This window comes from Echinops telfairi, unplaced genomic scaffold (genome assembly GCF_000313985.2).
Source record: "Echinops telfairi isolate 266 unplaced genomic scaffold, ASM31398v2 ScPeMD7_7356;HRSCAF=8355, whole genome shotgun sequence".
Taxonomy (NCBI): Eukaryota; Metazoa; Chordata; class Mammalia; order Afrosoricida; family Tenrecidae; genus Echinops; species Echinops telfairi.
The window spans coordinates 2,690,657-2,713,374 of NW_022111256.1; the positions used below are offsets into that span (position 1 = coordinate 2,690,657).

The window sequence follows — 22,718 nt, forward strand, 5'->3', positions numbered from 1 at the left end:
CTCCCAGGGCTGACAAGATCGAAGCCAGATGTGTACAAAGGATAATGGGAATCATGAAAAGGAGTAGCAAGCTTACATGTGGAAAGAGACGGGAGTCGGGAGGGGGAGAAGTGGGAGCAGTGTGAAGAGGTGCGGGCGAGGCCCCAGCTGCGAGCTGGGTAACCTGTGGGCAGTGCAGCGCTGCTTGGAAGCTGTTTCCACAGGAAGAGGCGCTGTGCTCTCTGCAGGGGGCAGGGCCCAGCGCTCCCATTTGTTCCACACATTGGCTCCAACAGAGAATTCCATTCAGGCCTGGGAAAGCATCCTAGAGAGCACCTATCAACCTCCCAATCTTGTCCACGAACAATCTGAGGCCACCGAGAAAGTTAAATGCCAGGGGCAAAGGCACACAGAGACGTGGCAAAGTGGGGGCAGGAACACCCAGCTGCTGAGCCTCCTGCTGTACACGGCTGCTGCTCCATCTATTCTACCGTCCCGCCCTCTTCCTTCCTCTACACTTCCCCACCCTCCGCTCTCTCCATCCCTCCATCCTTTCTCTCTACCCCAGGCCAGCCGACCTCCTTACTGGTCCTTAGGTCACTGTGCTGCTTTCTCTACTTGGCTCTCAGAAACTCCAAGTCTCTTTGGAGAAAAAGGCTAGAGTAGTGTCAAAAATATAAGAGGTTGGACTGAGCCAAGCTTTCTCGACACCTCCATTCAGCCTTAGCCATCACGGTTGCTGGGGCAAAGACATCCGTCAGAGATCCTGTCCCTACTCATCTCCATCCTGTAAAAGAACCAACTGCGCGTTCACACACTGCCTGCCCTGCACTCCAGGAGCATGCGGAGGGGTGACAGGGCCTCAATGTGTTTCCTTCCCAACTTCCGGAGCTCTTCTTAGGTTCCCCACTATACCCTGGGGCCCACGCTCCTGTCGACATCAGACAATGGGAGGCTGAGATTGTGTTAACATGCCACAAGAGTCACGTTGAGACCTGCACGTTTGGATCAAGAGACTTTGGAATGTGCCTGCTGCTGTGTGCTGTCAGGTCTATTCTGACTCCTTGGGATGCTCTATGACCCCTTATGTGCCAGAGCAGAACAGACCCGTAGTGATTGCCAGGTTAGAATCTTTATGGGTACAGATCGTCAGGTTTCTTGCCCTGTGGAGTGGCTGGTGGATTTGAACTACCGACCATTTGGTTAGCAGGCTAATGCTGGATCATTGCTCCAAACTCAAACGTCTGCCTGCACAGTTCCTCCAACATTTTCCTCCCACCTCCCTGTAAGGAAGGGCTTCAGAAAGTGTCGGTGACAGTGCTGGTGGGGGCAGTGGAGTCCTTCATGACAGATGTCCTGTGGTCTCTGGTCAGCTAGAGAGAAGATCCCGGGCAAGCGGAGAGCTGGAAGGGGCACGGAGATTGGCCAACGGGGTGAAGGAGCTCCTCGAACTGCACCTAACATCTGCCGGGAGAACGAATCCAGCTCAACGGGGATCAAAGAGATTGCTAAGTAAGACAGAGAAGAGTTTTGCAACACAGTACACAGATAAAGCCGACAGGGAAAGCTGCCGGCCAGGCTCCAGCAAGGCCCAGGGTGATGACGAAGAGGGGCAGAGACACATGTGGGCAGCACTGACCACGCCAGAGGACAGCCTATTCTCAATCCCATATCGAGTTTCCTGGGGAAGAGGAGAGAGAAAATAAAACAAGACCAAACCTCCTTGGCATTGAGTCAGACTCACCGTGGCCCTCCAGGACAGAGTAGAACTGCCCCTGGGGGCTTCTGATCCTACAACTGTTGACCGGAGTAGAAGCCCTGTCTTTCTCCGGAGGAGCAGCTGGTGCTTTTGAACTGCTGACCTTGTGGTTAATAGCCCAACGTGTAACCCATTACACCACCAAGGCTCACCAAGAGAGAGAAGGATAGGACAAAAATGGAGCGGGCACAGGGGAACAGGTCTCTACAGGGTGTCACACACACCATGGCGGTCAAGGCAATATGCAAGTACCTATAATACGAATGAGCTGCTACTTGATTTGAAAATTCTAACCAATAAGCCATCGTTTCTTCCATGCTTAATACACACCAGGTACGCTTGCAAGCATTTTCTGTGTCTATAATCATGTGATTCTCATACAATCCTAAGAGGTAGCTACAGATTATGATCCTAATTTTATAGGGGAGGGAACTGAAGATGAGAGATGAGTTAAGTAATTTATTCGAGGCCTTGCCCCCAAGTGTTCCCCCCACCCAGTCACTGCGCTATACACAACATAAGGATCTCTGGTGGCACAGCGAGTTAAGCATTTGACTGCTAACCACAAGGTCAGTGGTTCAAATCCGCAGCTGCTCTGGGGTCTGGCCCTGTAAAGGTGTACAGCCTCCGAAATCCTAGGGAACCGTTAGTTCTCTTCTGACTACGGGCTCATTATTAGTTGGAATCAGCTCCCTGGCAATGGGAATGGGGTGGGGGAGCTCAGAGACGAATAATCCAAAACTCAAGCCAGAGAGCACGTGAGTCTTAAAGATCAAGCAAACTGAGCGATGGGAAAGTGAATCTTGCTCACGGCCCACAGTGGTTCTCCGGGGCTCTGTGGAAGGAGGGGTGAGTGCATGGGGCAGCTGGCCAAGAAGCGCTTCCCTGTCCTGAGATAACCATCTGCGGGTTTTCTGACCCACTCCGTGCTGTTGAGGCTTCCAGGAACCCTGTCTGTCTTTAAAAAGGCATGTTGATGCCTAGAAGTGAGTTTTAGAATTCTACCACAGGAAAGTAAGCAGGTTTGTGTATGGAGAGTCACAGAAAAGGCTGGTAACGTTGGTGTGACACCAATGATCCAAATGAAAACATACCATCCTAACGAAAGAGTTAAACAACGTATTTATGGTGCATGATGGGATATTATATGGCAATTATAACTTTACCCAAGAATATTTCAAAACCTAGGAGATGTGTGCAAACATTAATAGAAAATTCTGAAACAGAATTATCGATAGTATGAAATACATACACAAATGCGTGTACACACACACACACACACACACACACACACGCAAAGCTTGGAAGGGTACTGTATTAGTCTGGGTACTTTGGAGAAACAAATCTACAGCTACTCATGTATAAGAGAGAGTTTTATGCAAAGAAAATGTGCATCACGGAAACATCCCAACCCAATGCTGCCCAAGCCCACAAGTCCAACATTAACCCATACCCAACACCAGTCCACAAAGTCCTTCACCTCACAAAACAGAGGCAATAATGCCGACTGCAGGAGGAAAGCTGAGTCAGTGAATGTGTAAGCATCTCAGCACTGGCAGGGGTCTCCACACAGCTGCTCCAGCACCCAGAGCTGCATCGGGATAGAGCCATGCGGCTTCTCCTTGGGGATGTCTTGTAGGAAGTCAGTCTTGCAAGCTGAAGCAGGGAACTGCTAAGGCAGCTGCACCCGATGCAACCATCACAAAACAAGAGACCCGAGAACTAGAAAGGCGAGGCTTCACCACCCATTTATCCCTCCGCCTTTCAACCAGCACCACATGTGATTATCGGCCAGGCTGGCACAATTAACTAACTCAGGTACCTACTGAAATGTTGATGGCATTTCAGGCAATTCTTTTTCTCCTTATTCCTTTTAATATTCTTCTAATTCTGTACCGGAAGCACGTACTGGAGCAACCATTGAGCAAACAACATTTTAATTCAGAAAAGGACAGATTCCCATAGTGCACAACATGAAAGATGCAATCCATGTCACTGTATTAGACATGGAGAATTTGTTGAACTGGCCAATGTCTTACTATGTACATTTGTCCTGCAATAAAAAAGAAGAAAACAAATCCTCATGCATCTACTTCTGGAATGTCCCCAAAGCTTTCACAGTCATCTGTCCCACTGCGTTCTGGCCTGGTGCGAGAGAGGTGGCATTTCTTTCAGCCCAATGAACTCTGTGGTGTTTCTTGGTCCCTAACCTCAGTTCAGGGAAATCCAGACCCCTTGTATTTCTAGTTAGACAAAAGAAACAAAGATGCAAACCAAGCCTACTGATTTAAGAGGGATTCAACCCAGAACTTGCTAAGGCGGCAAAGTGGGGTGAGGTCTCTACTCAAAGAGGTATTGAAGCTTGCCACATTCAGTATCAGACCCCTGTGGAACTAAAGGGGGAAGGCACGGGAATGGAGGGTCAGAGAAACAGCGTCTACATAATCGGGGAAGCAATGTGGGGTGGTGGTTAGGAACATGTACTCAGAAATCACAAAAAGGGGTCCTAAACTTGGTGCTGCCCCTTCCTAGCCACTTACCCTTGAGCCAGTTACCAGGTCTTTCAACAAGTGACATTTACAGAGCACCTACTGGCCAAAACCATGTGTCATGTACCAATCTAAGTGACGGAGATACCAACTGGAAGCAAGGATACAAACCAGGCCTGTCCCATGGCATTTACATGAATAACAGAGAGAAACAGACAATGCATCGGATAAGTACTATAAGACCTAGCTTCTCTGTTGATCCTAAGGGCAAAGCAGGTAACGCACTGTGTCCCCTTGCAGAGACCGAGAAGAAGGCCAGTCTATTGCTCTTCTGTTGTTAACAGTTGCCATCCCATCAGCCTCTACTCATACCAGTCCCATGTACAACAGAAGACCACACTGCCGGGTCCCATGCCATCTCATGATCGGTGGAGGATAGAATCACTGAGATCCACAGGGTTTTCATTGGCTAGTTCTCAGAAGTGTCCAGGTCTTTCTTCCTAGTCTGTCTCAGTCTTAAGGCTCCACTGGCATTGGCTCAGCATCATAGCAATCATGCAAGGCCCACTGAGTGAAGTGCCTGCACTGAGTGGTGCTTGCACTGAGGTGGTACATTGGCCGGAAACTCAGCTTGGGTTGCCCTCACGGGAGGTGAGAATTGTACCACTGAACCACGTCGCGACCACAGCTTCACTGCTGCCTCTCTGAGTCCACATCTCTCCAGGATCATTTGGGAGTCAGTAGATTGATTTAAGACTCAAGAGAAATCCTTTCAACGCCCAGGGTGGGGGTTGGGAGAGAGGGAGCAGAGCACAGTACAGATTCCCATCCAGGCTTGGCTTTAGGGATGGACCTTTAGAAGGTAAGGGTGTTTCAATTCTTTTCCCACCTATTTGGCCAATGGCCGTGGGAAAGGGTCTCTAGGGCAAGACGGAAAGACTTAATAACGTGGTGAGGGCAGAGGGCAGACTTTCCACATCCTACAAGCCTTGGATTCCTGGCTCCTGGGGAAGAAAAAAAAAATCATTAAAGACGAAGAAAGAGCCCACAGAGAGATGTGGGCATCTTTGCATGTGCAGGGGCCAGCAAAGGCATGTGCAAGAATGTTTTCAGTAACGAAATGCAGAGCTTAAATCAAATGGATTATCACAAACCAGTAGCTTATTTTTTGGCGGACCTCAGAAGGGGCTAAATGATTTGTTTGCACTTGACGCCACAGAGGATCTCCAGTTAGTGCTTTTCCTCGTCCCTGTAAAGCCAGGTTTGGCAGAGTGCTATAAACTTGGGAGGCAGAACGTCTAGTCTGTGTCTGTGGCCCTGTGCCTCTATTCCAGGCAAGTCCTTCCTTTCCTGTGGCTGGGGTGGCAGCCTGGTGGTGACAGCACACACCAAAGGCTAACGTCAGAAGACATGCTTCAGGAAGGTGAGACCTCCAGCCTGCCAACTGTGGCAGTTACATAATCTCCTGTCAACTTGAGAAGGGGTGGAGTCTAGCCCGTCAATCAGGTCATAGTCAATGGTGCCTCTGTGTGGGCGTGGCCTTCTCCTAAGGATTCTGGAAACTCCTGTCTTCCTCCCTTGAGGCGGGACACAAACGCTCCCTGTGAGACATTCCTGTTGAGAAGACACATGGAGCTATGCTGAGGAGCCACATGAAGACCCACGGGAGCACTGAGATGCTTCCACTGCCACTGGATCCACAAGACTTTCCACCCACTAGCCTGTGATCTTCCTGCATTCAGCATCATTGCATGTGCTGCATGCATCTGAAGAAGAATTTATGGACTAGTATCGGCATGGGGTAACATTGGACTTATGGACTTGATCTGGACTGGGCTGGGGTGTTTTCTCAATATATAATTGCTCTTTGATATAAAGCTCTTTCTTATATACATATGAATCTCCCTAGATTTGTTTCTCTAGTCTTCCCCTGACTAACACATCAACCAATGAAGCAGAGCCCCCTGCGATGGAGCGCGGCGTTAAACTAGGACCAGATGAAAAGACACCAAGAGGAGTTTCCAAGCAGTTCAAAGAATACTCTTAGGGGGGAAATAATGCAAACCAAAAACAGAATAAGGGGAGGAAAGCCATGAGGGGGCACAGTCGGCCCTTCCCCAAACCACAATGTCTGGAGACTTTGTGGTGGGGATGGGCGGAGCTACTCTGAGACTTAGCTCCTATTCCAAACTCCTGGCCTTGAAGTGGATCCCAATCTCACAGAAATCCTACGGACAGGGCAGCAGTATCCCACAACGTTCTAATGTTGTCATTTTTATAGCAGTGGACTGCCACATCTTTGTCCCAGGGAGTAACTGCTCGGTCCCTACCAGTCAACCTTTGGTTGAGAGTCAACCAAATTGGGCTCCTTCAGTTCAGACTAGTGCTCACTAGAAACGCTCTCCCTTTCAGACATATTGGTCAAACCCCAAGTCATCTCTGTATTTCCCATCTCTAGGCTTTGGGGTCAACCCTTCCACTTAAAGGGCTCTCTCCGGATCTGGAAGTCTCCCAAGAGAGCCATCAGAGGTCTCTGGAACTCTCTCTGCCCCCTCCCCTGTCACCAAACCAGGGCCCTGTGAATTTCTATCTAGCATTTTATTTAGTTGGAAGTGAAGGCAAGGAATCACACATTTTTGTCTTCACCAACACAGTGCACACCACTTTACCACACTGGACATTTGGAAGCTACCGTCGGAAGGAATGGCTGTTTTAGAACTGGAGTCTACACTCATTAGATCACTGGGCAGACGTCACTTTGTAGACTAGATAAATGAAGCCCAGTGAACAGCACGGAGAGTACTTGGCCTCGGAAAGACGTTCTTTCCGGGGGTCCTGAGGAACCCAACAAGAACTTTGATTTCTCCTTCCTCCACCTTCCACGTTTCATCCATCCGCTACGTCCAGACCAGACCCCAAATCTTCTGGCTTCTTAACACCTCCCTTGTGACCATCCGCGTCTAAGCCACTGCTCTCTTGCCCAGCACACTAGAAGCCGATTCATATCCCTGTGTCCACAGTCTGTTCCCCACAGAGCGGGCAGAGCAATCTCTTGAGAATGGTGACCGGTTCATCTTGTTCACGCTCCAACAGTTTCCCATCACCCTTGGTGGGGGAAGAGCCCCCTGATGTCTCAATGCATTTGGACAGAGAGAAGACGATGGGGGAAATCCTGGTTTCCCAGGACACTTCGAGGAAGCAAAACAAAACTTTAAAAACTCTCTGCGGGTGTGCTCTACAGGGCTCTCCGCACTCCAGCTGGTCCTCTCCCTGTCTGCTCCAGTCCCACAGCCTTTCGAAGGCCTTCCCCGACGCCTGCCACTTTCCTTTCCCTCACTGTCCATCTTAGTGTGGATCCCCTGAGCAGATGTTGCTTATTTATTTAGGTACGTATTCATATGCTTGTCCATTTCTGTGTTTAAAGGGGGCTGCCAGTGGAATGTAAGCTTTAAAAGGGCAGAGGGGTAATCTGGCGTTTGCTTCTCGACTGCACCTGACACCGTGTCTAGCACATAGAAGACACTGATTTGTAGACAGAAGAGCCTTTCTGGATACTGCTATGAAGAGGACTTCTTAAGGACAGTAGAAATGCTGAGAAATCAGAAAGGCAGGGCCAAGACTTTATATTTCCTGTCTGTAGTTAATCAGTCCACCCTTGAAAGTCATTGAGCTGAAATTTCTCTTGGAAAAGGGAAGGCTTTTAGAGACGACGACAAACCTTCTCCTTAGAATAAGCTCACCAGAGAGATCTGTGCGGAAAAAGAGCACGGAAAACGGCCAAATTCTGAGAGCCCATGTAATGTCCAAAGTTTGTCAGAGTCCAACTGAGTTTGTCCAGAACAAGTCTGTGTAGGCAGCTGGATATAAAGCTGAGCCTTACCTTCAAAGAGCACCCAGACTCCAGGGCGAGGCAGACACTCCAGCATGTGGAATGTGGGAGACCATGAACCAGGGGTATGTGCTGGGCTTCAGGGAAGGCCTCGTGGATGAGTTCATGGTCATGAAGAGGGATCCCAAGCAGTGGGAATGACAGGAAGGATAGCTGTGAGAACCACCGTGGAGACAGGACACTCAAGCATGAAATGTGAGGCAGGTGTGGGTGAGTCACGGAGGGTCATGCAGGTCACCTTCAAGGAGCTTGGGCTTTGTTTTGCAATGGCCAAGAGAGTCTTCTACCACACCTTGTTTGTTGAATCATACAAGTGTTAGGTAGTATTAGGGAGAGTCTCTCGTTTGGATCACAAGCCCCAAACTTGCTCATCCACAAAATCCCAGCTAGAGAACTCAGAAAACATACATGCACAGAGAGAGAGAGAGAGCAGCTTTCAAATGCTTTGAGGTCTTTAGCAGTTTCCTCAAAAACGTATCTAACATTTTGATAAAAGAAAACAATAACAGAATTTCACTAACAAGATATTTATGTTTTATGGATATGTATAGCTTGAAATTGAAAAAGGAAGAGTGGAGAAAAATTGATGCATTTGAACTATGATGTTGGTGAAGAATATTGAAAGTATCATGCACGGCCCCCTCCCCCAAACAAAACGAAACGAAAAACAAATCTGTCTTGGAATAAGACCAGCCAGAACGCACCTGAGAGGCAAGGATGGTGAGACATCATCTTACAAACTTTGGACATGTTATCAGGAGAAATAAGTCCCTGGAGAAGGAGATCATGCTTGTTAAAGTGGACCAAAGTCAAATTCACTGCCCTTGAGTCAACGCCAACTCATAGCAACTCCACAGGACAGAGCAGAACTGCCCCCCTAGGTTCTGAGACTGCGTGCGACTGTCTGCAGGAGTAGAAAGGCCCATCTTTCTCCCTCAGAGCAGCCGGGGATTTCAGACTACGGACTCTGCAGGTAGCAGCCCAACACAACACTGCGATGCCACCAGGGCTCCTTGTGGAAAGGCAGAGGGAACCAGGAAGAGCTTCCAGGAGACGGGGTGACACAGTGAATGCAACAATGGGCTCAAACATAAGACCATTTGGGGGGGCGCAAGCTTGGGAGGTGTTCTGTTCTGTTGTATGCAGGGCTGCTACGGGTCGGAACCAACTCATTGGCAGCTAACAGCAACAGCATCGCTTAAGAAAAGATGAGAGAATAACAGACCGAGTTCTCGCTAGGATATCTGTAGCCTGGCAAAGTGGGCTGAACCCGAAGTTGGGCATCAGTGGGGTCTGGCTTCTGATTAAGGCTCTGTGGGGCATGTTGCTTAACTTCTCTGAGGCTGAGTTTCTTTCGCTCTAAAATGGGGACAATTATGGCTATCTTATCATTGTTATGGGGATTGGGATTGGGCACAGACAGTACCTGGCACTGTGTAATACAGGTCTCTTCACTCCCCCATGCAAATAAATAAAATAACAAAGCCTCAACAAACCTTAAGAAATAATCACAACATTGAAAACACTCCCACTGGCTCAGAAATCGATTATCCAATTGCCTGGGATTTGAGGATCTGAATCCTTGCCAGTTTGGTATTCCAGGGGCCTTCATTGTATACTGTTAAGTATGGCTCGGAAATGCAAGGAATGAGAGCGTTGACACAGGCTGGAAACTCTACTGTAAGCCCCTGGCCCTTTCTGAACATAGGAGGAAGAGCTCAGGGGGGCTTCCTAGAGACACCCAAGATCTACACTTGGTGCAAGAAGCTGAACTGCGCCTCTAGCCTCTCACTGAGAAGGTGTGTTCCACACCCCATGTGCCATCGTCCGCCAATGAGGGAAATGAGAGGGCACACCCTACCCAATCGAAAGGGTAGCCAACCTCCCTAAACTACTATGCAAAATCCATTTCACGCTTGTCTACTCGGGGAGAGGACTTGCTTGAATTGTCACCCAAACAGAAAGAACAGGGATGGTTCTGGCCATGCCCTACACCTCAGTAAGAACTTAAGTCTTGCCAGAACATGCACATCTTTCCTCCCTCTAATTGGATGCTGCATGCGGTCTGCTTCAGGGTTACCCGTATTAGACTGCATGTTTGTCAACCGTCTTTGTCCTTCTTAGAGCATGGGCTCCTCAAAAGTAAGGACCCCACTTTATACTTCAGGGCAGTGGGGAGCCTAGGAAGATGTCCTTCAAGCCGGCCTTACCTAGGATCATTGGAGAGTCCCTACCTACCCCATGGCTCTTTTCAATGATGCAGTTATTTCTTGATCATTTTTATGGGTGACTTTTGGGGTCTATGCTCAGTCCACAGGCCTTTACTAAGGGGACATGTCTGTGTCAAGATTAGGCCTTTAGAGCTGTCTTTGGAGGCCTCGATCCAATCTTCTTCCATCCTGTACAGTGCGCTGGATTAGGGCAGCGAACCTTTGACTCAAGTTGGGGCAATCAGAAATTTGGAATCGGAGCCCGGGAAATGTCAGTTGGCAGACCTAAACCTGAGAGGTGATGGGCTGGTTAAACATTTTGCATCTTAACAAAGGGGCAGATGGAGCCAGACAGAGAGAAAGAGGGGAGGGAAGGAGAGATTGGGGGGAGGAGATTGAGAGAGAACGAGATGAAGGAGAATGAAGAGGTCTAGTGCAGACAGACACAGAGAGCAGAAACCACATGTCTCTCAGAGCGAGAAGGTTCCAGGATCTTTATGAAGCCTGAGGTGCAGCCTGGTTATAGCTGCTGCCCTTGGTTCCCAGAGAAGACACCTCACTCTCTGTGTTTGTTTGTTTGTTTGTTTGTTTGTTTGTTTGTTCTCCGAGTACTGGTAGCCAAAAGAAGCCTCGCGGGGCAACATCAGGGCTGTCTAGCGTTTAGTAGTCATCCAAATGCCATGATGACAGGATGGGCTAACATTTATGAGACCTCAACCATGCTCCAAACAAAGAGAGCTACACGCTCAATTTTATTTAGTCCATCCAACAGTGCCAAGCTATACCCATTGCCACCCTACCCTTTTACACCTCAGAAAATTCACTGACTGGGGGAGCTTAGGGCCAAGTTTACACAGCCAAGAAACGGGGGAGATGGGATTTCCAAGTAGGCCGATGCACTGCAGAACCCCTATGTTTCCTTACAGCGACATAGCTAACAAAACAGCTCTGTCTGCCCAAGGCAGGCTCCCACGACTGGACGGGCCCTGTGCTATGTGCTCTAGCCCTTCTTGTCATTGTCTCCACTGAGACGTCTGCTTACGCACTGCACTTGACCAAAGCAGTCTCAAGACAGATGCGATTCTGTGTCAAGATCGCAGACTGAGTTCCCACTGCCACTCCTCCCCCTCTGTACCCAAAGCATCTATTTCATGAGGGATACATTAAACAACGAAGGCATGATGAGGTGGGCTTTGAACTAAGGAGGGCCTTCATGGGGCAAGATCTCTAAGGAATCCCCCAAAGGAGGAAAGTGCTCACGAAGCCACAAACAATTCAAAAAAGCTAAAGCTAGCGCAGGAATCACAACCAGGGGATGCCGGAGACTGTGCCACATGGGAAACGCTGGTCATGAGACCCAGAGAGCCAGCAGCTCAAAAGAAACAGCCCAACTACGACCAGAACCAGTGCAGCCCGAGGAAAGAGTGACAGGGCGATGGGGAAAGGACGTTGCGTACATTTCCTAACATCACAGAAAGAAGGCATTGCATTCAAGGGATGAGGAGATGGACATTGTAAGAGGATTTGTGTGCCAAGAGGACAGCACACAGAAAGGTGTGGAAGCTTGCCGTTTGTCAGGCCCACGAGAGTGTGGGAGGGGTGGATTCATTTTGGAGAGGGAGACGTGAGCATGTGCAGGGAGTATAATAATAAGAGCAGCTGGAGACACACTGCAAGAGGGCCTCAAACAGCTCATGGAAAAATGGAATGGGGAGGCATGGAATTTTTCCACGAAGTTTTTAACGCCCCCTTCAAGGTGAGTGCTCTCCCAGAAGTGATGGACAAACCATCGGGAAATAAACTCCGATTTTCCGGGCTGGTGTTTTTATTGGCTGGTGCATCATGCACATCTACGGTGAAGATTCTGGCTCACAGGCACCCCTCACACATGATAAGACCTTGAGTCTTAGAGACTCTCTCATCAGAATATGGGATCGATCATTGGACTATATCATCAGAACCTGGCGGAGCAATATATCATTATTCCTCTAACCCCTGAGATCACCTACTAGCTAAATAACAAGCTGCTTCAAAAGATAATGATTATTGTCTATAAATACATTACTACTTAAAAAAAATAATCACCTATAGGAGACCAAATGCTCAAAATATTATTTTAAAGATAGCTTAAGGAATGAGAAAGTACGGGACAGGGAAACTAGATTAATGGGCACAGAACAGCCAGAATGGAAATCATGGAAACGTTCACTCATTGTGAAGAACACAGAGAGTGTGAGGGAATCAACTGTGTAGAAATTATTGACTAAGAGCTTAAACTGCTGGGTACACCATCACTGGAGACATATTACAAATATGATTCTAAAAAGGCATTGTTCCTCCTCCAAACTACAGGTGTAGCAATTCTTCACATGGCTTATAGGACCACCTGACAATTCCTCCCATAAAGATGACAGCCTGGAAAATCCAATGGGGCAGTTCGACTCTGTCACCTGGGGTGGCTTTGTCTCAACAAAAACAGCAGGTCCTACAACACAGTCTCTGGGTGTGTAGCACACACACACCGAGTTCTGGGCGGTTAACCAAGCACTAGAAGCCTGAGTTCACCCTCGGGCAGCCCGGAAGATCACATGTGATCTGCTTCTGTAAAGCCCGCCATTGAAAACTCTGGGGAGCACAGGCCTCCTTTAACACACAGAGCATCCCTGTGACCCAGGACTCCATCCAGACAATTGGGGTGGCTTGCGATGTCTGGTTAAAGAAGACTTCCCCAGCCTGACTTGGAGAATCGTCTTCCAAACAGAGCAATGAGGTATTGGCATCAAAATGTATCTGTTGAAGCCATAATAAAAAATCTGTAATGTGGAATTGGCAGAGCACTTTCCTACGCAGTCTCCCCCGTGGAACCCATAGTAACCGCGCAGGGTAGAGCTCGTTTATCATCCAAGTGAAGAATCCAAAGCTTCAAGAGGCTGGCCTATTAGTGATTGGCAGGCTTGGAAATAGAACCTGGCCTTCCTGTTGAACTGTTAGTTCTTTACCCCAGTTCACTGCAGGAAGGTTTACACTTCTTCACCACTATTCCAGAAATAGCCTGGGGGACTTTTGCTCCTTAAACTCCTGTAAGCAATCCTATTATTGGAAGACCTCTCTTAATTCCCCCTGGAGTCGATGCATTTCACATTCCTCTCACTGCTCTCATTGCTATACAGTGGCCAGCCTTCGACTTCCCCCCTTTGTGGTCCCTGGTGTCTTAGTGCTGGGCTGTTAACCAAACGGTTGACGGTTCGAACCCTGCAGCTGCTCCACAGGAGAAAGAAGGGGCAGTCTGCTTCCGTAAAAATGTATAGTTTTGGAAACCTCACAGGATAGTTTTTCTCTGTCCTACTCTACTCCTGGAAGAAATGACAATCTCAGAAACGCACAAGGGCAGCTTGACCCTGGTCCTCTGGGATGGCAATGAGTTGGCACCGCCTCGGTGGCAGTGAGTCTGGGAATTTGGGGACAGGGTTGCTATGAGTAAAAGTAGACTCGGCTGCAACTGGCTTAGATTTTTCTATTTCGTTTTAACTCGTCTGAACATGCTAGATAACAAAATCAATTTTCCAGAGCCCAGAAATAAATACTTCTGCTCATCTCTCAACCCCAGTGTCCTCAAACATGACAATCCTTTTATTAAGAAGTTTTAAAAGGAGTCTTGCAGCTGAAGATTACTGTGTGTGTCTGGAGCTGGGGCAGGAGAAGAGCTTGGTGAACCTAAGAATGCCCCCAGGTCCGTCCCCGGAGCACAGACAGAGGGCTAGCCCTGTGGTGCTCTGCTTTCACTGCCATTAGCAGGGCTTGTCTCTCTCTGTGCAGTGCGATCTGCCTAGTGCTTTGTGCAGAACAGTACCCCTCCTCAATGCACAGCCATGTCACACTTGGTCTCTCTCCAGCTCATCAACCCAGTCCGCACATCGAGAACATGGCGCACGCCAGCCACCCATAGTCCCTAGACTACCCTTAGGGCAGAGAATCCCAAATCCCAAACTCTTTTAAACAAGCAAGCCATGGGTGTAAGACATCCGGCTCCAGCAAGCCTGACATCCTACATGGTAATATCTTTTGCAAAAGTTGTAAATGAGAAACCCAGGGATTGCAAGGATTCCATATGGTCCACTGTACAATTCAAGAATGTATAGCTGGAGACTCAACTCTTTCAGACCTTCTTTAACTTCGTCAGCGTTTACATCGTAGCCTCCTCCTCTCAGCCCGCTTTACCTTTTGCAAGCTTTCTTGCCCCCAAACGAGAACCTGCAAGTAAAAGAACTGCTTTCTCTACACAGAGGCCTGTTAGTTCAAGCCAAGCCCCATTCTGGAAGACAAGTGGCCAGGACTGCTTCACACAGAACAGAGAGGGAAGAAAAGTGTTTTCTGTCCCACGGAGCCATTCATTCCAGAAATCACCAGCCTGAACCCTTGGCTGACCTTTAACCCTAGGGCAAGATGAGTTAGCTAAAGTTTATTGTGCCAACCTGGCCTATAAACACATGTGGGGTTAATTGAAGGGCGGAGAGATAAATGGCTCAGTGAGCCTCGCCTTTCTAGTTCTCGGGTCTCTTGCTTTGTGATGGTCGGATCAGGGTGTAGCTGCCTTAGCCAGTTCCCTGCTTCAGCTGGCAAGGCTCACTTCCTGCAAAGCTCACTTCCTGCAAAGCTCACTTCCTCCTCACATCCCTGAGGAGAAACCACATGGACCTACCCCGATGCAGATCTGGGTGCTGGAGCACCCGTGTGGAGACATTTGCCAGCGCTGAGATGCTTACAGGCTCACTGATTCGGCTTTCCTCCTGCAGTCGGCATCATTGCCTCTGCTTTGTGAAATGGAGGAGAACTTTGTGGATTGGTGTCAGACATATTGGTCAATGTTGGACTTGTGGGTTTGGGCAGCACTGGGTTGGGATGTTTTCTTGATGTGCACTTACCCTTTATAGAAAACTCTCTCTTATACATGAATTTCTGTGGATTTGTTTCTCTAAAGTACCCAGACCAACACACAAAGCATCTGACTGACATGCAAATTCTCCGGGAGAACCAGAGCAGGGAATGTGATCATCCAGAGACCACCAAGCCCTTGACATTTGGAATGTCTTAGGAAACTGCACACCCAGTCAGAGCAGGCTAGTATGCTACTTCCTGCCTCTGGGAGCTGTCGGGGGAACTAAATGAGATGGCACATGCAACTATATCTGTGCATAGCTCTGGGCTGCTAACCACAAGGTCAGTGGTTCAAATCCAACAGCTGCGCCATGGGAGAAAGCTGAGGTTTTCTGCTCCAGTAAAGATTTACAGCCTCGGAAACCCACTGGGGCAGTGGGTTTCTGTCCTATAGGGTCACTATGAGTCAGCATCGGCTCAATGGCAGTGTGCCAGGTAGTTTTGTGAATGCATATCTAAACCCTGTGAGTCACCATAACCTTTTGAGCTGACCTCTTGGCCTTAAATTGAACTGGCCCAGCTGTGAGCCACTGTTTGGATTGGACTTTTTTTTTTTTTTTTCTGTCTAGGCACCCTAAGGAGACAAAGACAACTATATGACTGAGAAAACTTGTCTGCAGCCATCCAGTGATCACAGAGGCCTTTTAAAACATGGTCTATATGCAATGAACCAGTTCATGGGTAACCGGAACCCTAGTAGCAATTCAATATTTGAGTTATCCTTGCACATGCAACATAGTCTTGCAAGAAATTCTACATAGAGCCACTCCTGCCAGGAGAGATCCTGTGGGGTTCAGTGATTACGAGGTGAGTTTGAAATGCACGCACGCACTTCAATCTGTAGTTTCATCTTGGAAGAGAGTTCTGCTGCCCAAGGATTGGAATCCCCTCAGATGTTCCCCCCGAACCACACCCCACCCCTAAACTCTAGCATCTGTCCGCAGTCCGTCGTGAGAGCTTACAAAAAGATCTATAAAACAAGAAGCCGTCTCGGATGCAAGTCCCTGTGACAGTTTCAGATGTCCTGGAGTACTACTTCAAATGCTTTTTTCTTTTTGAATCCGGAGTTCTATCACACGAGACTAGAAATGGATAGACGGGAAAAGGCTGGAGATCCCCTATTGCCAACCACCCCAAACTCCCATCAGTCAGTTACGTAGTTCACCCTGGCTTTCCTACAGCCAGAATGTCAATGGATGGTGGCAACCTCCCCGGTGGAGATAATCCTTTCAAGGTCAGCACTGATCAGAGTCACCCTGAGGTGCGACTCTCCCCTGGTGCTACCTTCATTTATTTGCTCACGAAATAAATTCATTCTTCCATTCCGCCAGTCATCCGTTCTGTCATCGAAGAGCTGTTTGTTTAAAACCATTGCTCCCATTGCAGCCAGAATGAGCTGCTAAAAAGTGAAATCCTGATGGTTCCCTTCCTCCCCAGCCTCCCATAGTTCCCAACCCCCTTGGGTTAAAGAAGCAACTCCTGCTTGGCCCCTGCCTATAGCTCTACCTCATTCCACCTGGTCCCACCCTTGCTCTGTGTGCACCAGCAACCCTGAACTTCTTTCCAGTCCTCCCTAAGCACAGTCTGCTTATTCTCACCTCAGACCCTTTTCCTATTGCCTCCTCTGCCTGGAATTCTTTCTCCCCCATTTGCTCCTAATTTGACCCACGGTTTCAAATGACATCACAGGGCATCATAACATCTCAGGTCCTGCGTGCATACTGCCCGGCCCTGATGTTCTCCCTCCACCCTGGTTGGTCTTGGAAGAGTTTCTTTCTCTATCTCCGCCCCAGCCCCTGCTCACTACCTCCCCCTGGGCAAATGCCACCGACACCGTCATGCCACAGGAAGACATAGGAGACGCAGGATAAACAACCGGAATCCCTCCCCAACCCACAACCTTGTTCTTCTCTTTGTCGAACCCCGACTTTCTCTAACAGCTCTGTCCTTCACGGTGCCTCTGTCAGGCAGGCCCCCCGAAGAACTTAGGGGCCTCGCTGTAGACAGACGGTAACTTTAGACAGCAACTCCTAAAGGAGATGTAAACACTGAAGGAGGGAGTGGGGAAAACGATTCCTGATTCGTGCCAACAGCCAAAAAAGAAAGAAGGGAAAGGTCAGAGGATTCGTGATGAGTGGAGGTCTCTACCAGTCACCCACCCCAAATTCAGCTTGATTTCCTAGACTTGCTGATAGACCACAATCTAAATTATCTTTCTTGTGCATGCTCTCTTTCTCTCTCTTGTGTGCTCACATGTGCATGCGTGTGCGCGTGCACACACACATCGAGAGACAAGAACACGATAGAGCCGGTCTGGGTGATCATTGAAGTGTTTAAGAGAGAAATGGAGAATGAAATAATCGTGAAAAACTCTCTTCTGATCTGAGTCCATAGCTGCCAACACGTCTCAGATATTAAAATCAATCAAGTCAGGTCATGCAGAAACCCTTCATACAATCAACTGTCGAAGGCCTTCCATCAGGAAGGCATCTAACGAGTTAAGCTAGGAGCCACACCCTGATATGAATATCCAATCTCTTGGGGGTGGGGGGATGAGTCACCGTGAACTCCAGCACCACGAAGATAGATTTCTCGAAGGAGAGTCCAGAAGCGCTATGGCCGACGCTCTACAGCACCCTTGCTGTGAGAGTAACTGTCACATGCAGGTGCCCGTCCTGGCAAAGACTCCCAGGGGCAGCCTAGGCCTCCAACCTCACTGCTCTCGGACTTGTTGGAAACCAGGAAGCTCCTTCCCGCCTCTCGTGCAAGTGAGTCAACCATGCAGGGCAGGGGCTGGGAGAGCCCTGAATAAACAGCCCGACCAAAAGCTTCGCGTGCAATAGCAGTGGCTGAAGACTCCGAGTCAGTGGACAGGTCGGTGACAGGACTAGAACTGAAGTTCGGGCCTTCCAGGCCTCGGACGGACCCTGGTTTAGGGTTGATGCCAGGACCTCCTGGCTCCGTTTAGGTCACACAGCTCGTGCTTTCCAGCCCTATCGACAAAGACTCCTCCTCTCTCTCCACTCCAGTACCATCTGTAATCAAACATGCACTGTCACAACTGTCCTGGACTGCCAACTAGACGAGGGGTCTTGAAGGTATCCAGGAAACCAGTGGCCATTGAGCTGGTGCCAGCTCACAGTGACCCCGTGTGTGTCACAGCAGACCTGGCTCTCCAGGGATTTCAAAGGCTGATTTGTCAGAAGGCGATGACCAGGGCTTTCCCCCCTAGGCTCCCGTGGGTGGGCTTGAACCTCCGACCTTTCCGTGCCCCATCAAAGACATCACGGTGTGTACCACCCAGGGGCTCTCTTAGAGGCATTCCTTTTGGCATTCCACATGGAACTAGCATGCGACTTAGGCAGCGTCAGTAAAGGCAAGGAGGTCCCCTGAAATAAGGTCTTCATTCAGTAGATAAGAAAAATAGGTAACAGATGAATTGCCTTTTCTTTTTTAACTTCTGATTCCAAGCGCTATAGAAATTACTTAAAACAAACAAGAACGAAAACAGACCCAGTGTCTATTTCTCCTGGTGCCTGGACCAATTAAAAATGGGATGTGGCAAAAGCAAAGGCCAGGAGTATGCTGAGCAGGCAGGACTCGGAGGACAGAAGTGGACAGTAGATGGCAGTCTGTCACTGCGTCAGAAGTGGCCACAGAGAGGCTACACCCAGCTCAGAGGGCAAGAAGAAGCAGCAATTCAGGGTCCTAGATGTAACCCTCCCTCAGTGCTGGCTCCCTGGGAACTTTGGTGACACAGTGGTTAAGTATGAACATGCAAATGGAAAGGTTGGAGGTTCAAAGCCACCCGGGAGCTCCACACAGCCTTGGAAAGATGGTGGCACTGTTCTACTTTATTACATGGGGTCAATCTGAGACAAAACTCACTTGACCCCGTACCACCTGACAATAACATGGCACTGAGCGGCACCATGGTCAAGCACTGGGCTAACTGTAAAGTCGGTAGTTCAAACCCACCAGCCACTCTGCAGGAGAAACGATCTGACAGTCTGTTCCTAGGCCTCGGGAAGCCCCGTGGGGGCAATTCTGCTGTGTTCTAGGGTGTTTCTGCAAGGGACGATTGAAGTGATGACAAACAACAATAGACAAAGGTGTTTCTCCAAGGTAGACGAAGAACACACAAAACTCCCGAGCCACAACATTAGTTTAACATGCATCTTCCCAAACATCTCACCATGAAGAAGCAAGGCCCCACGTGCTAAGAGGCCTAGACCCTACTGCTGTGGACTTGAGCCAGGCTTGGGAACTCAGGAATGTGACAGTCTTCCTGTAGGACTGAAAGTTGTTATGGACTAATCAGCTAGCTCTGGAGCCCACAGGGGCCTCCACCTTCTTTGACCACACCCAAACCAGCACCTCCTCTGGGAACTCTGCACTCTACCTCTCCCTTAAATGAAGTGTGCCTGGCTGTCTCTGTGATAGGTGGGTTTATTGTGCCAACTTGGCCAATAGGAACATGTGAGATTAATCAGGTTGCAGTTTGATTGGAGGGCAATGCGATAACTGGCTCTGCAAGGCCCGCCCCCCTCTCTCTTACTCTCTGGTGATAGAGGAGTGGGGCATGAGGCTTCTTTAGCTAGTTCTCTGCCTCAACCTGTGAGCTTCACTACCCGTGTGCCAAGCCAACCTGTGGATCATGTTGCTAGAGCTTGCGGCTCCTTTGAGACCTGCTTCACCATGCTGCTGGTGCATACATCGCTTGAGCTTGAGGCTAGTGGATTCCGTCGCCTTGCATGGCTTGCATTTGATGTCCCACCGGGCCTGATTCGCTAAGCTCCCAAGCTACTGACTGTTGGTGGCCCACCCTCCTCTTTGCTGCCTGTGGGCAGACTCTGCTTGCCTTGCGCTCCACTGTCTGCTTCCTTGACCTTGGACCCGGCAGCCCACGTGCATTGAAGGACTTCCAGTATATTAATTGTTCCACAGAAGTGAGTTGAACTGGGCCCTCTGTACTGCTGTGTGGACTAATTATCTGTTATATTCCTTCTCACTGTATAAACCACTCTCTCTTCATCTATAATCATAAGTGTCCTGGTTTTGTTTCTCTAGAGAACCCAGCCTAACACAGTCTCCCTCACCAGTGTCTAGCCCATGAAGCCTGGGCCACACCATGTCTGCAGCCTAACTTAGTTTACCACATTATTAGTTGTGTGATTCTGAGCAAACTACCTTCCCACCATGGAACCTGCATCCTCTTCTGGAAAAGAATGGAGTCAGGCTTAGTAGATGGTCAACAAAGTCAGGCCAACACAATCCTGGTACTTAGCAGCCACCCAAAGGATGCTCACCAGAAATTCTTTTAAAAATGTGGTTTGAGCTACTTTCTGGACTTAGGAGAGGGATTGATCCATGTACAATGGTACCCCATTCTCTTAGAACCATGCACCCAAATTTGCAGAAGACGTAGGAATGGTAAGACACAGGATGGGAGTGTCTCAGAAGAGAACAAGGGCAGTGGGCAGTGTCCTGGGACAGAGCAAACAGGACAGGCAGAGGATATGACGACGGCCTTCTCATGTCGGTGACCACTGTTCCTGGACCAACCAGCTTCTGGGTCAAGAGGGCCTTCCAGCCTCCTCCGCCACATCAACACTAGCCCCTCGGCTCAGAAGCCTGTCCCCTGTCTCACACTCACATCTACCACCTTAAATGGACTGTGTCTGTCTGACCTCTCCCTCACCCAGTCTCCTAGGGCTCTCCTACGACCACTCGTCTGTCAGAACTTGCTGATGGGTTCGTCGTGCACTCATTCATCCAACACATTTCAGTGCCAGATGCTGGTGAAGGTGTTGGGGGACACGGAGATAAAGACCAGATTCCTTTCTTACTGGGCTCATACTCTAGTGAGAACAGAGGAATGCAAATAAAACACAGGCTGCTGGAGTGATGTGGCACACGGAGCCCCAGGCTCCCTTGGGGAAGATGGAAAGGCATCCAGGGTTGGCAGTGGTTAAGCAAAGATGGCAAGAATCATTTCAGGCTCATCAACAAGTAAGCAGGGGAGAATAGTCTAAATACAGTAGACACACAGACTCTCCCTTCCAACCACCTCCATTTCAAGAGCAAATATATCTCTCTGACACCTCCTTGTTCTACCGAAGACATTTCTGTCTACAGTAAGCCCTTTGTGGACATCCCTTTTTTATCTATCTCTCCTCCATCCATCCATCCATCCATCCATCCATCAGACCTTCTCTTTTTTTTCTTTTTAAAAATAGTTTTATTGGCAGATAATTCACCTATAATACAACCATATTAGAAAGATCTGTGCCATCATCACGTGACACAATGGATTTCATGTCACTTTCTTCTTGTATTCCTGCTTATCTCCACGGCAAGCACATTTGTACATTTGTTGCCGTCACCCTTTTCAAAACATTTTCTTTCAACTTGAGCCCTTGGGATCATCAGCTCCTCATTTTCCCCCGCCCTCCCTCTCCCACGTCCCTCCCTCATGAACCCTTGATAATTTATAAATTATTAGTGTTCTCCTATCTTACACTGACCACTGTCTCCCTTCACCCACTAGACCCCAATTCCCACAGTGGAATGATGAGGTGGGAAAGGTTTGGGAGGCCATCTAAGCCTGTCGCTCCTCACCCTCTGCTTCACCAGATGAGGAGGGAGACCTGGCACCCTGCAGGTACCCCGCCCCCCACCCCCACCCCCAAACTGTAGTCTGCTTCTGGTAAAATGCAGAGTGGAGCCCGGTCTCCTGCTCAGAGTTCAAGATCTTTCTGATGTAGCTGACTGAATTCAGTTACCCAGTTTCATCCCACATAAGCCTCTCCCTGGGCTTTCAACTGCCACAAATCTGGCAAGCTAGTTTCTTCAGCACTTTATAAACATGCACTCATCCATATGTTCAATAACTTATCCGGCATCACATAACTTAATTTCCTCCTCCACGTTTCGGTACACAAGTCCTCCAAGCTAGCAGAGATACCCGGGAACCCCAGACACGGGGCACCGTGAGGCTTAGTGAGCCTTAGAACCTCTGAATTCTAACAACCGGGATGTCCTTGGTGACCGACCACCTACTTACTGAGCCTGATATGACCGACTCCCTCCTCTTCCAGAAGAGGAAGCAGGTCCATGGCGGTCCAAGCAGAGTTACACAGCTAGCTTGCATCCTGTGCTGAGAGAAAGGTAGTCAGCTGACCAAAGCAGGGAGCTGAGTGATCAGAGACCTGGGCTCAATCCTGATCACGGAACACATTGTATGGGTAAACGGGTCACTGTCCAGAGCCTCTGTGTTCTTCTTGAGGCTAGTAAAGGCCGGGAACATGCCCTCTGCTCTATCACAAACAGGTCTGAGAGACACAGGAGGGAACTAATCCCAGACGGAAAACTCCAAACATATTCCCTTAGGAATAATTTGGAGCCAGAGAGGGAGAATATTTTTAAATGTTCCAAGAACATGTAAAAACTAGAGA

The 22,718-nt window shown here is 48.9% G+C and overlaps 1 protein-coding gene across 2 annotated transcripts in view; it reads right to left on the bottom strand.

Annotated features, from left to right (window-relative positions):
• Nucleotides 1–22,718, bottom strand: part of NTF3 (neurotrophin 3) — an 89,183-nt gene that overhangs the window by 56,993 nt on the left and 9,472 nt on the right. The gene's annotated exons all lie outside the window — the stretch shown is intronic.